A 12,718-nucleotide genomic window follows, 5' to 3' on the forward strand; every position below is an offset into this window, starting at 1 on the left:
CACTCTATGATTACTGGAGAAATACTCTGATAATAGCATAAATTATGATAAGCAGTCGTGACTCACTTACACTGAGAAGCCACTGTAAAAGAGAATTTCAAAAGATGCATAAAATTAGCACACAATAGTTGAGGTGGACTCAAGCATGAACTCATTCATCAGTAGGATTCAGAATAATGACAGCTCTTTAGCAAAATTTTAATTATGCCTTATTTCTAAGATGTACTGAAGTGAATCAGACTTTACTCTTTGTCTGTTATTTAGCTTAATGCACACACTAATCACTCCATCTGAATGATGAAAATTATTGTGGAGGTCTATGTTATTTTAGATAAACAGTAAATGTGTCAATTTGCACAAATTTTGAGGACAAGTTCTAGTTGCATATTCTGATGATTAAGTTCTGAAGAGTATAACTCAGAACTTGTATGAAGACTTACTAAGATAGGCATTTCTTTTTCGAGTGAAGAAATTATGTTCTGATGACTGTTAAGTTCTGATATAAGTCTAAGTTCTGATATTACAGTCTAATGTTTTACTTGACTTATCTGTGAATAAAATTTGATAACAGTCTCAGTTAATAATTGAATATATTGAAGTGGAAGATTAATGGTCATTAAGGTTAGGGTTCATGGTGTTTGTACCTGAACAGTCCAATGCTACTTGTTTCTTGTGCGGTCTAAACCATGTTTCCTCTTTCCAATGGATGTTATTCTTTTTCAAAGTCTAGGGAGACGAGGTAGAATTAATTCTACCTGTCAATATTCAATTTCTTTGCGTCTCCTGGCATTCTCTTGCCTATATAAACAACCACTTCACATCAGCCTTCCTATCAAATCTTTTCTCACAAACTTAACTTCATACCTTTTTCTTTCAAAAACATCATGGTCAGATTCAACATGTTTTTGAACTACCAAAATTTCAATATGGAGCTAAGTTGTGCCGACTGGCAGCAGGAATGGCACGTCACTGCCATTCCTGAGGAGATATGGGGCTCTGTCCCACAGGAGGTACTGACCCAACTCCTGTTCTTTTATATGGACTACCATCGCCATCTGGAGCGATTGGAGGAGGAAAGGCTGGAAGCTCTCCGCCAGCAAGAGCGAACCATCCGACTCGCCATTCTGTTTGTCGAGAGTAGGAAGAAGAAGATGACTTAATCTCGTCTTCTTCCTGTTCTTCTTCATCATCAGCTTTGTCAGGCTTTTTAGCTAGGACTAAGGCTGTTGATGTTAGATTTAGAAGCTTAGGGAAAATCTTGTATAAGTATTGATGTAATCTTCATTTCATAAATGTATTGTCTGGTTATATTAATGAAAGTTATTTTTACTTCAAGATTTTGTCTCTGAGTTACTTTATCTTGTGCTAATAAATCCTGATTAATATTCTGATGACCATATATGAATTTTGTTAAGTTCTGATTCGTTTTCAGCACTTACTTATCTTGGTCATTTTCATGTAATTTATTTTCAGAATATTAATGATGCAGTGAATAATAATTCAATCAGTGATAATGGTTTAAAGTTTGAATTAAAATTGTTTCTCTTGATAAATGGAACGGTTTTTCCTTGAAACTAGGCAACTGGGTAAGTAATGATTCCTGTTTTCTCGAGCCTAGTAACTATCCGTTATTACTGCATGTCTGACAGGTGTTCAACGGTAATATTTTTTTTAAGTATAAGTACAACAGAGAGAAGATTTATTTAATCTTTTATTACCTTCATATTTTATCTCTCTTTTTACTTTTACTCTCTTTCTCTCTATTTCTCACGTTGGTTTTTCATTGAGACATTTTCTCAAACACATTACAGGCAACCGATTTCCCTCAAACTTTAATGGCACCTAAGGACATAATCTTCCATGGAGCAAAGTTTGTTCCTAATAACTTCTCTGCAATACTTAACACGTCAGAGGCACCCTCTGAACTTCATTTCATTCAGGATTTTCTCACTAGTTCTGATATTGGGTACGCTCTAACTGAGCATGAATCCGTCTCTGGAGTTCAAGTACTGGAATTCTGGAGGAGTGGAGTATATGACGATGGTGGTGCTCAAGGGTCCCCAAGTATTATCTTTTCATCAGGGGAAAATGAGTATGTTGTGACTCTGTCTACGGTTCGACAGGCACTACAGCTACCTGAGGACTGTGTTTATTCTACTGTTGACGAACCAGTTCTTCAGAACATGATGGTCAGTCTGGGATATGAAGGAACATTGACAAAGCTTGGCCAGTTGAAGAGATCTTTCATAAGGAGGGAATGGAGTTTCTTCTTTGACTGCATTACCAAGGCTTTTGCCAACAAATGTTCAAATTTTGATGCAATTTCCATATTCAGCCAACAAATCGGGTATGCTCTTTTAAATCAAACTGATTTTGATTATGCAAGTGCAGTCTTAGGTTTTATTGGGGATAGGATGACAGAAGATCGAAATACTGTATATTTTGCTCGATTTTGTCAGCTTATTCATAGGTTTTGTTGTAATCAGCCCCAAAGTTTTGGTGATTTAATTCCATCTTTCAGAATAGCTAAAAGAGCTTTCACTGATTTATTATCTACTGATAATAAGAAGGCTGTGTTAAAACCCCTCTTAATACCTTTATCTGTCAAACAAGCCTTAATCACCTATGACCCTGTTAAGTACACTGCACTTTATCCTGATGTTCAATCATCAAAACCTGATCCATCAGCACCTACTACCTCTACTCAGCCACCTCAAACCTCTCAACCTCAATCTTCAGAACATACTTCTCATACTCCTCAACCATCCCTCAGAACATATCTAAAATCATATGTGAAGTCTTCTTCTTCCCAACCAAAGAGGACAAAGAATGTTCATCAAACACCTCAAAAGAGAAGGAGGATAGCATTGAGAGATGAATCTGATTCTGAGGAACCGGTTTCTGCTAGAGAACCTGTGATCACTGAAGCTGAGAAAGAGATTTCTCAAAAGGATTCTGAAATTGGGGGATCTAGGCTTCTCAAGAGGCTTAGAAGAATGACAGTTCCTGAAACTCCCAAGGAATCTAAATCAACAAGGAAGTACAAGAAACAGAGGGCAAAAAGGCAAGTTTCAGATGATGAAGAGGAAACAGCTAAGGAAAGGGATCAGGAATCTCTGATCTCACAAGACAAAGAATTTGCTCCAGTCACTTCTTCTCCATCAACTCCATCTCAGGAAGCTGTTTATGAAAAGGCTAACACACCATCTGTGTCTCCTGTTGCACCAGGCACAAGTGCTGATATTGTTGTTCAAAACTTGGTAGTGCCGGGAGTAATTTTCTTAGAAGCTCCAACAGCAAATAATCCATCCACAACACCTGTTACTGATGTTGTACACACTCCGGAGTTATCTACTACACCTTCTCTGCATTTAGATGTTGATGATCAGAATGTAGATGAGCATCAGGATATGGCTGTTGATCAGTCTTTAGAACCAGATCAGCAATTAGAGGATGCTGAAGCCTCCATTGCTACTCATACTGTTGTTTTAGCAGAAGATACTGATTCTTCAAGTTCTGTTGCTGCACATGCTGGAGATACTGGTGATGCTGCTCCAACTGTAGATCCTGATGAAGCAGGTCCTTCAGGACATACTCCTCAACAGACTCTTCCTAAGTCTGAATTGGTAAAGAAGTTTGTTACAGGGGAAGCACCAGTACCTTGGAGTGAAACTCCTGCAGGTCAGGAGTGGACTAAGGAATGGAACTCAGTTTCATGTGTTCCAACTGCACTACATCTTGCTAAGCACTTGACTAAAGCTGATGAAATGTTAAATTCTGATGATTTCAAAACTCAGCTTAGAGTCACTGCATTGAGTACTAAACATCTACAAGGTCTTCATTCAACTACTCATGCAGAGCTACACAAGATTCAGGAGAACCTTATCAAACAGGAACAAGTTTGGAAAATTGATAAGAAAAAGTTCTTCCAACCTACTATTGACAGGACTGCTTACATTGAGAAGACTCAAGATCGTCAACAAGCTCAGATTGATGAAATTCTGAAAAATCAAGCTTCTCAGCAATCACAACTAACTGAAATCCAATCCTCAGTGGAATTGCTTATCTCTCTTCTACTACCTGCTGATGCCAAAAAGGGGGAGAAAGTGATTAAGTCCAAATGCAAAACTGTTAGGACACTGAAAGGGATGGATGACGAAAGAGATGACCAAGGAAACTCTGGAATGGGTAGAGGTCATAGTCAAGGTAAAAGATTCTCATCAAGAGAAGCTGAAATTACAAGTCACAAGATAAGTTCTGATACTGGTAAAAGAATAAGTTCTGATACTGGTAAAAGAATAAGTTCTGATGAACTTTTAGATCTTGATGAAGAAATGTCAAGACGGTTATTTCTTCAAGAAAATCCAGGAATGGACTTGGAAAGTTTAATGGAAGAAGAAGCCAGACTTAAATCAGAGAAAGTAATGTCTAAATCTGAAGCTTCTGGTAAAAAGCCACTTCCAAAACTCAAAGGTATTGTGATCAAAGAGAGGACAAATACTGAAGCAACATTGACTAGAAGATCACAACCACAGATAGATCCAAGATCCAAGGGCAAAGAGAAAGTTGGTGAACCTATCAAGGTTTATATGCCTCTTGAGGATGAAGAAATTACTGATGAAAAGGATAATCTTGCTCTGACTTCAAGAAAAATTCTTAAAACAACCTCTGACATGGCTCAAGTTGTTCAGAGTCAAGAAATTGTAAGTTCTGATATTCAGAAGAAGCAAGTAACCTCTGACATAGCTCAAGTTAACTTGATATCAGAAGGTAAATCAAAGGAAACCTCTGACACTGCTCAAGTTAAACCTTCAAAGACACTCTTACCAGGATTCACTAAAGCAAAACAGACTCAACCTTTGAAGACTGCTGCAAGTGGTTTTGAAGCAAGAGTAATTACAGGAAAGGAAGCAAGAGACAAAACTGGATTGGGAAGTGTTAATGAAAGAAGAATACATAACACTACCAAAGATCCAACTTCCTTGAGTAAACCAGGTATTGGAGCAACTCCTGAGAGATTGAATCAACTGGAATCTGTACAGATGGTTTACCATACCTACTTGAAAGAATACATTATGTTGTATTTCATGACAGACGGTAGGGTTTATCATGTAAGACAAAATGCCATTCCATTGAAGTATTTTGAAGAATTGGAGCATGTACTTTTCTTACTTCAAGTGAATGACAGAATAACAGAAACTGCTGCAAACTACTTAAAAGAACAGATTCAGAAACAGAAAAGGCTTTATTCTGTTAAGTTTGACAACACATATGTTCCAAAGTACAGAGATCACAATGGTGATATTGTTGATATGAAGCCTAATACTGCACAGATCAGAACGTATCTTGGTATTAAGGGACTTGAATTCAATCTGGAGTCTGACAAAGCTTATGTCATAAGACTAGATCAGGAGTTGAGAAAAGCAAAGATCAATGATCTCAGAGCTGCAATCTTTCAAACTGGTGAAGATACTGCAGAGCTTAAAGATGTCAAGAGGAGAATGATTGATGAACTCAGATATGCTGAGATATGTTTGTTGAAGAATTATCTCTGAACAACTCCTGACATCAGAGAGATCAGAAAATGAAGCCAAGTCAAAGATCTACAACTGCTTAAATTCTGATATTTGTACAGACCAAAGTTGTTATCAAAAGTTGAATATTGGTAAAGCTTCAAGGACTGTAAGTTGTAGTTATCTAGTCTAATTCTCATGCATTTGTACTTAATGTTTTTGACATCATCAAATATCTGTTAAACTTGTATATTATGCTAATTTACAAGTTGGGGGAGATTGTTAGATATATTTGATAATGTCATGGCTAATATGTTTTATGTTTAGATTTCAAATCTTACTTGAACAGGATAAATCAGTACTTAACTAGAATCAGTACTTATACTGAAGGTCAGGACTTAAGGATATCAGTACTTATGTTATCAAGAGATAATCATCAGAAGATAGATATCAGAACTTAAGTGCTGAAGGATGATTAAAGAAGGACAGTAGCTGATTAAAGGAAAGAAGATCGAGATAAACATAAGAAGAGATATGCATGAAGAAGGAATTCTATGAAGAATGGAATACTTGGAAGAAAAGATATCTGATTGATATATTTTAGGAAGCAGAATTATATTCCATATCAATTAGCGATTATCTTGTAACTGTGTAGTATATAAACACAAACATAGGGTTTACACTATAAGTGTTATCATTATTGAGAAGATTATTCATTGTAACCCTAGCAGCTCTCGTGATATTTTGTTCATCACTGAGAGGTAACAGTTCCATACTGTAACAGAGTTTATTATTTCAATAAAGTTTGTTTTCTGTTACTTAATATATTAAAGTTCGATTTGATTGTATTATACACTGTATTCAACCCCCCTTCTACATTGTGTGTGACCTAACATCATATATTATATCATTAACATTTCTTCACTTTTAAAACTGTTTATTCATATTTGAAAAATTGGTCGCCGAGTATTTCATCCCTTTTTTAACCTACTGTCATTTTCATTACTAGGCGGGATCTCATCATTTTTTAGCCCATCATATTACATATTTTTCAATTACCGGGTGAGTATCGTGTCCCATTTTTTTGGACCAAGTGCTATGAAGGACTCGTACTTGAGACCTTACAAAATTTATAAAACTTGAATGTGATGGAAAGATAATTTATCATAATCATATTTAATTCATTAACACTGTCTCATTAACATTATCCTTTTTCTTTTTAAAGATATGTTTAGAATTTAAATTTTATCATAAATACCATAAATAAGATAAATGTGTAATATGTGTTAACAATGCCTACAGTAAGGGTTAACAAAAACCCGATAAACTAGCCTAACCCACTTATTTTCTGATCCGATCATCCCGGATTGTTCGAAATCAAAATATTAATGGATTCATTTTTTGAACACGAATAAGTAAGGTTGGGTCAAAATTTAAAAATTTCAACTCATACCCAACCCAACCAGTTACATAGTTTTCTCCCTCCTACCCGACTAATCCGACATGCGTACCCCTGGCCTAAGAGCAAGTGCATTGAAGGCCCAAGTGAGTGATTTGGCAGATAGATAGGAAGACTTTAACATTGCATGTGCGTTGGAGAGAAAGAAATGTGTTGGAGAGAAAGAAAAAACTTGGACATGCCCTGTAATTCGGACTGGCCAACTCATGTTAGTTGCTTTGCTTTTTTATTTTTTTTAATTATATGTTCTCTCTCCTTCATTATAGACTTAGTTATGCATGTGTGTGTATAACGTTAATATTAACATTACAAAACCTGAACAAGTAAATGAACATTGTAAAAATAAAATGCATAAAATATAACGGTTATAAAGTTTGATATTATAAATATGTAAATTTGATGTATATTTTTTTACACTTCTTACTTGTATTAAAAAAAAATCTAAACTGATATAATGAATCCCCATCAAAATTCACCTTCCAATCCTCAGAATACAAATTTGAATTTTCAATCCTTGAATACCCAATTTCCGTATTCATTTTTGAATTCTTATTTTTCGTTTGTCCAAAATAGAAATATCGATAATTCTCAATTTTCAAATCCACAAAATTCGTATTATAATCCACAAATGCGAAACTCTCAATTTCTGTATGGTTCAAATTTTTGAAAAATACATCCACATTTCGGAAGCCAACAAAAACCTACCACTAACCAAAGTTCTCCGCACTCCGCACTCACAAACTTATTTTGTCGATACTACAAATGTTATTGATCTAAACGATGCTATCAATGAATTCGACGACACACGAAAATATATAGCTTGATAGAGTTGGAGTGAAGATTAACTTTTAATTAGCGCTCAATTAAATGTGTCAACTGATCCCGCGATCGGGGCAGATGAAAAATGAGAGATATTTTGGGATCGAATTCGTAACTATTGTGTAGAAAGTGATCCCAGACTTATTAAAAGAGGGGTTGTATCTATTAAAAAAAGGTGATAACAAATAAATGAAGGGGCTCAGCAATTTCTAACATGTTGTGATCGAGTTGTCTGAAAAACAGGGAGTGGTACAAATTTTGACAACATAATTTTGGCAGATCGTGACTTCCATAAAACTAAATACAAGAAGAAGTCCAGTTTCGAACTTCATTATAATGAGCTAAAGAGGCACCCCATGTGGCGAACTCCTTCAACAACTAGTGGAAGTACAAAGAGAACTAAATTAACTGATTCTGAAAAGTATTCATCTTCGATGAATAAAACACCGAAGGATGAGAATATTGTTAAATCTCCACTTCGTCCTAAAGGTACAAAAGCAACTAAAAGGAAAGGAAAAGAAAAGGCAACATACAGTGCTGCTGAAAAGTATGAAAAAATAAAAGTGTATACATGTAGGACTTTAGATTATTTTTTTTGACTAATTTGACTTATATGCCTTACAATCCTAACAAATCTCGGGGGTGAGCGAGAATCGAATCCAGAACCTGGGACGACAAGAGATAAACCCTTAAACACTTGAGTTATCTCGTATACATGTAGGAATTTAGATTTAATGGTGCATATTAATGATTTAAAGCAAAATGAGGTAGAAACGAAACAAAAAGAAATAGATATTCAGTTTTTTTTAAAGAGAGATTTATGCCAAAATGATTGAGGAAATCAAGTCAAGACGAAGTTGAACTAACTGTTGGAAGTTTGTAATATTTTAAATTAAATTATTCTTGTAATAATTTACTTTTAAAAATATCTACGACATATTAATTACTTAATCGTGTTCTATTTATAATTTCATTCATATTAAAAAAATAGTTTTTAATTATTGTAATCATTTTATTATAAATAAGAGTAGAATGTTTATCATATTACTAACTAAATATAACATTTAACATTTAGCATGTTTAGAAAAAGGAAAGAAAATATAATATTTAATATGATTAAAATATAATATATAATAAGATTAAAATGGATCAAACATAGCTTACGAAAAGTTGAACTTGGGTTTTGCATCAGGTAGTCCGACTTAATTTAAAGGCCTACAGTTAATTGGTGACACGTAAAATTTAAATTTTAACACGGGATTGGGGTTCCTGCACTTTAAGACCTTATTTGAATTAGGGGTTGAAAACTGAGGGGTTAGGTTGTCTTGGGTTGAACTAAGACGGGTTGAGTTAAACTAAGCAAGGTTGAACCCTTACCTCATTTGGTGAAAGTGGTTGGGTGAGTAGGGGTTCAACCCTTACCATTTTTGGATTGGATCGGTGGTTGGACTAAGATTGTTTACCATGTTTGAAATTTAATTTGAAAATTTAGTGAATAATTTTATGTACATTTTTAGACTAAACTTATAAATATTTAAAAAATAGATATTTTTCTTTAAAAAGAATAAAAAATTATAGAAATAAAGTTAGAGAATTAAACATAAACTTGAATAATTATCACCGAATAAACAAAAGAATTTAATTTTAAAATTTGAATTCATGCAAATTTAAAAATAAAATTGGATAGTGTTTAATCTTTGGAATGGGTATAATGAAGTTACTACATTAGTTAATACTAGTTTAAAACCCGTGCGATGCATTGACTGCACAATTTTTTTTTAATATTACATAAATTAAAAAAAATACTTTATTTCAATTCTTAATTGTGTTCATTGAAAACTTTAAATGATATGAGTTCATGATAATTATTTAAGCAAACATATATGTTCATACTTTTTAGAACATTTAAACTTATTTAAAGTGATAACACCGATAGGGGGAAACATTATTATAATGAAATTATTATTTTATTGAGGGTAAAAAATAATGTCTTCATTATGTTGGTACCTTAAAATCTATTATTTTAGCATGGTGATTACTTAATCGATTAACTATAATTTTATAAAAGATATTTGAAAAAGGTAATGTTACTGATTGAACGATATAATTTTACTTATAATTCGAAGTATATTATTTTGTTTATCCAAGTTCTTGGTAGAAGAAGTTGAATTTAATATAAATTATAATGATATAGAGTTCGATATAAAATAGAATTGAAATCGGTAAAGTATTAAAGGAAGTTGAGTTCAATATCAGTTATAATTAGAACTAATCGACCCAATAATTAGAATTAGAACAATTAAGTAAGGGTTATTAAGTAATTTCAGTAATTACCGACCGACCGTCTACCAAACTTTTAATGTTTCGTCTATTATATTATAGTATATATTATATTATAGTATAGTATATTACATTATAGATATCTCAAGGGCATTTTGTCGAACATGTTGGTAACACCCCTCTAACAACATATATATACTAACCTTTTCAATATTTGATTTATATTTGTATAAATCAAATATGAACACATACAAATAATGTCAACATAAATCAATTTAAATGTGTGTGAGAGCGAGAGAGAGAGGAGCAAGGCGACAATGTATGAGAGAGGGAGCTAATAGCTACTGCAATGCCGAAGAGTGATAAGAAAGTATGAGTATATGAGGACGGAAGTGTGAGGATGACGAATTGTAAAAAGAAAATAATGAGAGCAACTCCAAGAGCTTAGCTATTTAGAGTCTTAAAGTATAATATAAAGATTATGGGGAAAAAAGTTACTCCAACAGTATCCTAGTGATTCCTTAAATCACTGACATCCACTAAAATTTTATTTCAATTTCTTATCTTTAGCTAACTTTTCTCTTCTTTTGACTTTTATCTTATAATATATATTTGAAACAAGCAATTTCTCTTTATTAATTTTTTGTAACAATAATACGATTTAGTGATAAAATATTATATAAAGAATGAATATATGGAATGTTGTTGGAGATGAGAATAGATATTGATATCTTAAGTTACTAGGATCCAATATCTTTGTGTTAAATTTAAGGAATGAACTAAGGAGCAGTCGAAGATGCTCTAGCACCCCGATATGGGTATTGAAAACGTTTAAGCAAGTTCAAGAGCTCCCTTATATGAGTTCCTAAGTTCAATTATAAGGATTTTGACGGAAAATGACACTCCAACTGTATCTTAGTACTTTCTTAAATCACTAAGAGTAAGTCCAACAATATGCTAGTAGTTTCATTATAAATAATATAAAATATTGGCTCTTAGTAATTTAGGATATGATTTTGTATTTTAAGAGCAAGTCCAACAACTCCCTCATTCGAGTTTTTAAGTTCAATTATAAGGATTTTGACATAAAATGACACTCTAAAAGTGTCTTAGAGTATCTCCAACAGCTTCTTAGTTCATTCCCTAAGTTTAATATAAAATATTGGATTTTAGTAACTTAAGATATTAATAGATATTCTCAACTCCAACAATATTCCCCACATTCATTCTTTATACAATATTTAATCATTAAAAAGTAACATTATTGCATAAAGTAAAGAAATAGAAAGTGTTTCTTTCAAATATATATTATAAAATAAAAGTTAGAAGAGGAGAGATGTTAGCTAAAGATAAGGAATGAGAAGAAGATCTTAGTGGATCTTAGTGATTTAAGGAATAACTAGTATAGTAGTTTTTTCCTCAATGTTTCATGTTCCTTATATTTGACTTTAAGACTCCAAATAGCTAAGCTGTTGGAGTTGCTCTTAGTACATTCTTAAATCACTAAGACACGACCTTCATTATTTATATTTAAGGAACTTCTAGTGCTCCCTTTTAACACTTTTAACAATAAAAAGTTCATTTCTCTGTCTCTTATTTTTTACTTTTCTCTCTATATTTCTTCCATTTTTTGTCCATATATTTTCAAATTTATTAATATAATAATAATAAGGAAGGAGTATAGGGATCATTGTTGAAGTTAAAATATAAAATCATATCATAAATTACTAAGAGTCAATATTTTATCTATAGTATACTATACTATTATAAGCAGAACACCCTACATTTGGTAGTTGTTGGTACGGTAAATAACAACCGTCAGATCTAAAGACACATAGATGAGAACCGTTGAATGCAATAATAAAATAATATTATATTAATATTTAAACTGCTCTCATGGATTTAGGGTTCGAACCCGGTCAACAGCTTATTATATTTAAACTTTTATATTCTTTATTTTAACAATTTCTACAGATTCAGAGATCGAGTCTCGTGAACAACATATTATATTATATTATTTATTTTCAGTTAAGTCTGAAATCATCATAAGCATATATTATTATAACTTATTAAGTTTTTCAATTTATTTTCCAACTATTGAAAATATATATCAAAATATAAATAATTTCAAGATAAAATATATTATTAAAAATTATTCGAGTGTTAAAAGCAATCCGTGTATCGCACGGGTCATAGACTAGTATTATTTATAAAGAAGCTACTAGCATATTGTCGGACTTGCTCTGAGCTAAACCAACCCCGCTGAATTTAATTTCACAAACATGATTTCATTAAGCCCAGTTGAGCTCAGCCCAGCTCAGCCCAACCCCCAATCCAAACAATCAAACAAAGCCTCCGTCCCTTTCATTTTTTTACATACTTGACACATATTTTAAAGTATTTATAGAATATAGTTCCGGAATTCATTTTTAAAATTTTCTTTTTCTGTAAAAAAATTTGAACATTATACTTTTATTCAGAGAAAAAAAATTTTAAAAAAAATATTATACAACTAAATTTAATAAAAATATTAAAATACGTGCCATATCCTCGGAATTTGACCGGGACGGGGGAGTACAAATTTTGAAAGGCCTAATCGATGAATATGCCACTCAAATAAAACACGATATTCTGAGAGTTCGATAGC

This window comes from Apium graveolens, chromosome 9 (assembly GCF_009905375.1).
Source record: "Apium graveolens cultivar Ventura chromosome 9, ASM990537v1, whole genome shotgun sequence".
Classification (NCBI taxonomy): Eukaryota; Viridiplantae; Streptophyta; class Magnoliopsida; order Apiales; family Apiaceae; genus Apium; species Apium graveolens.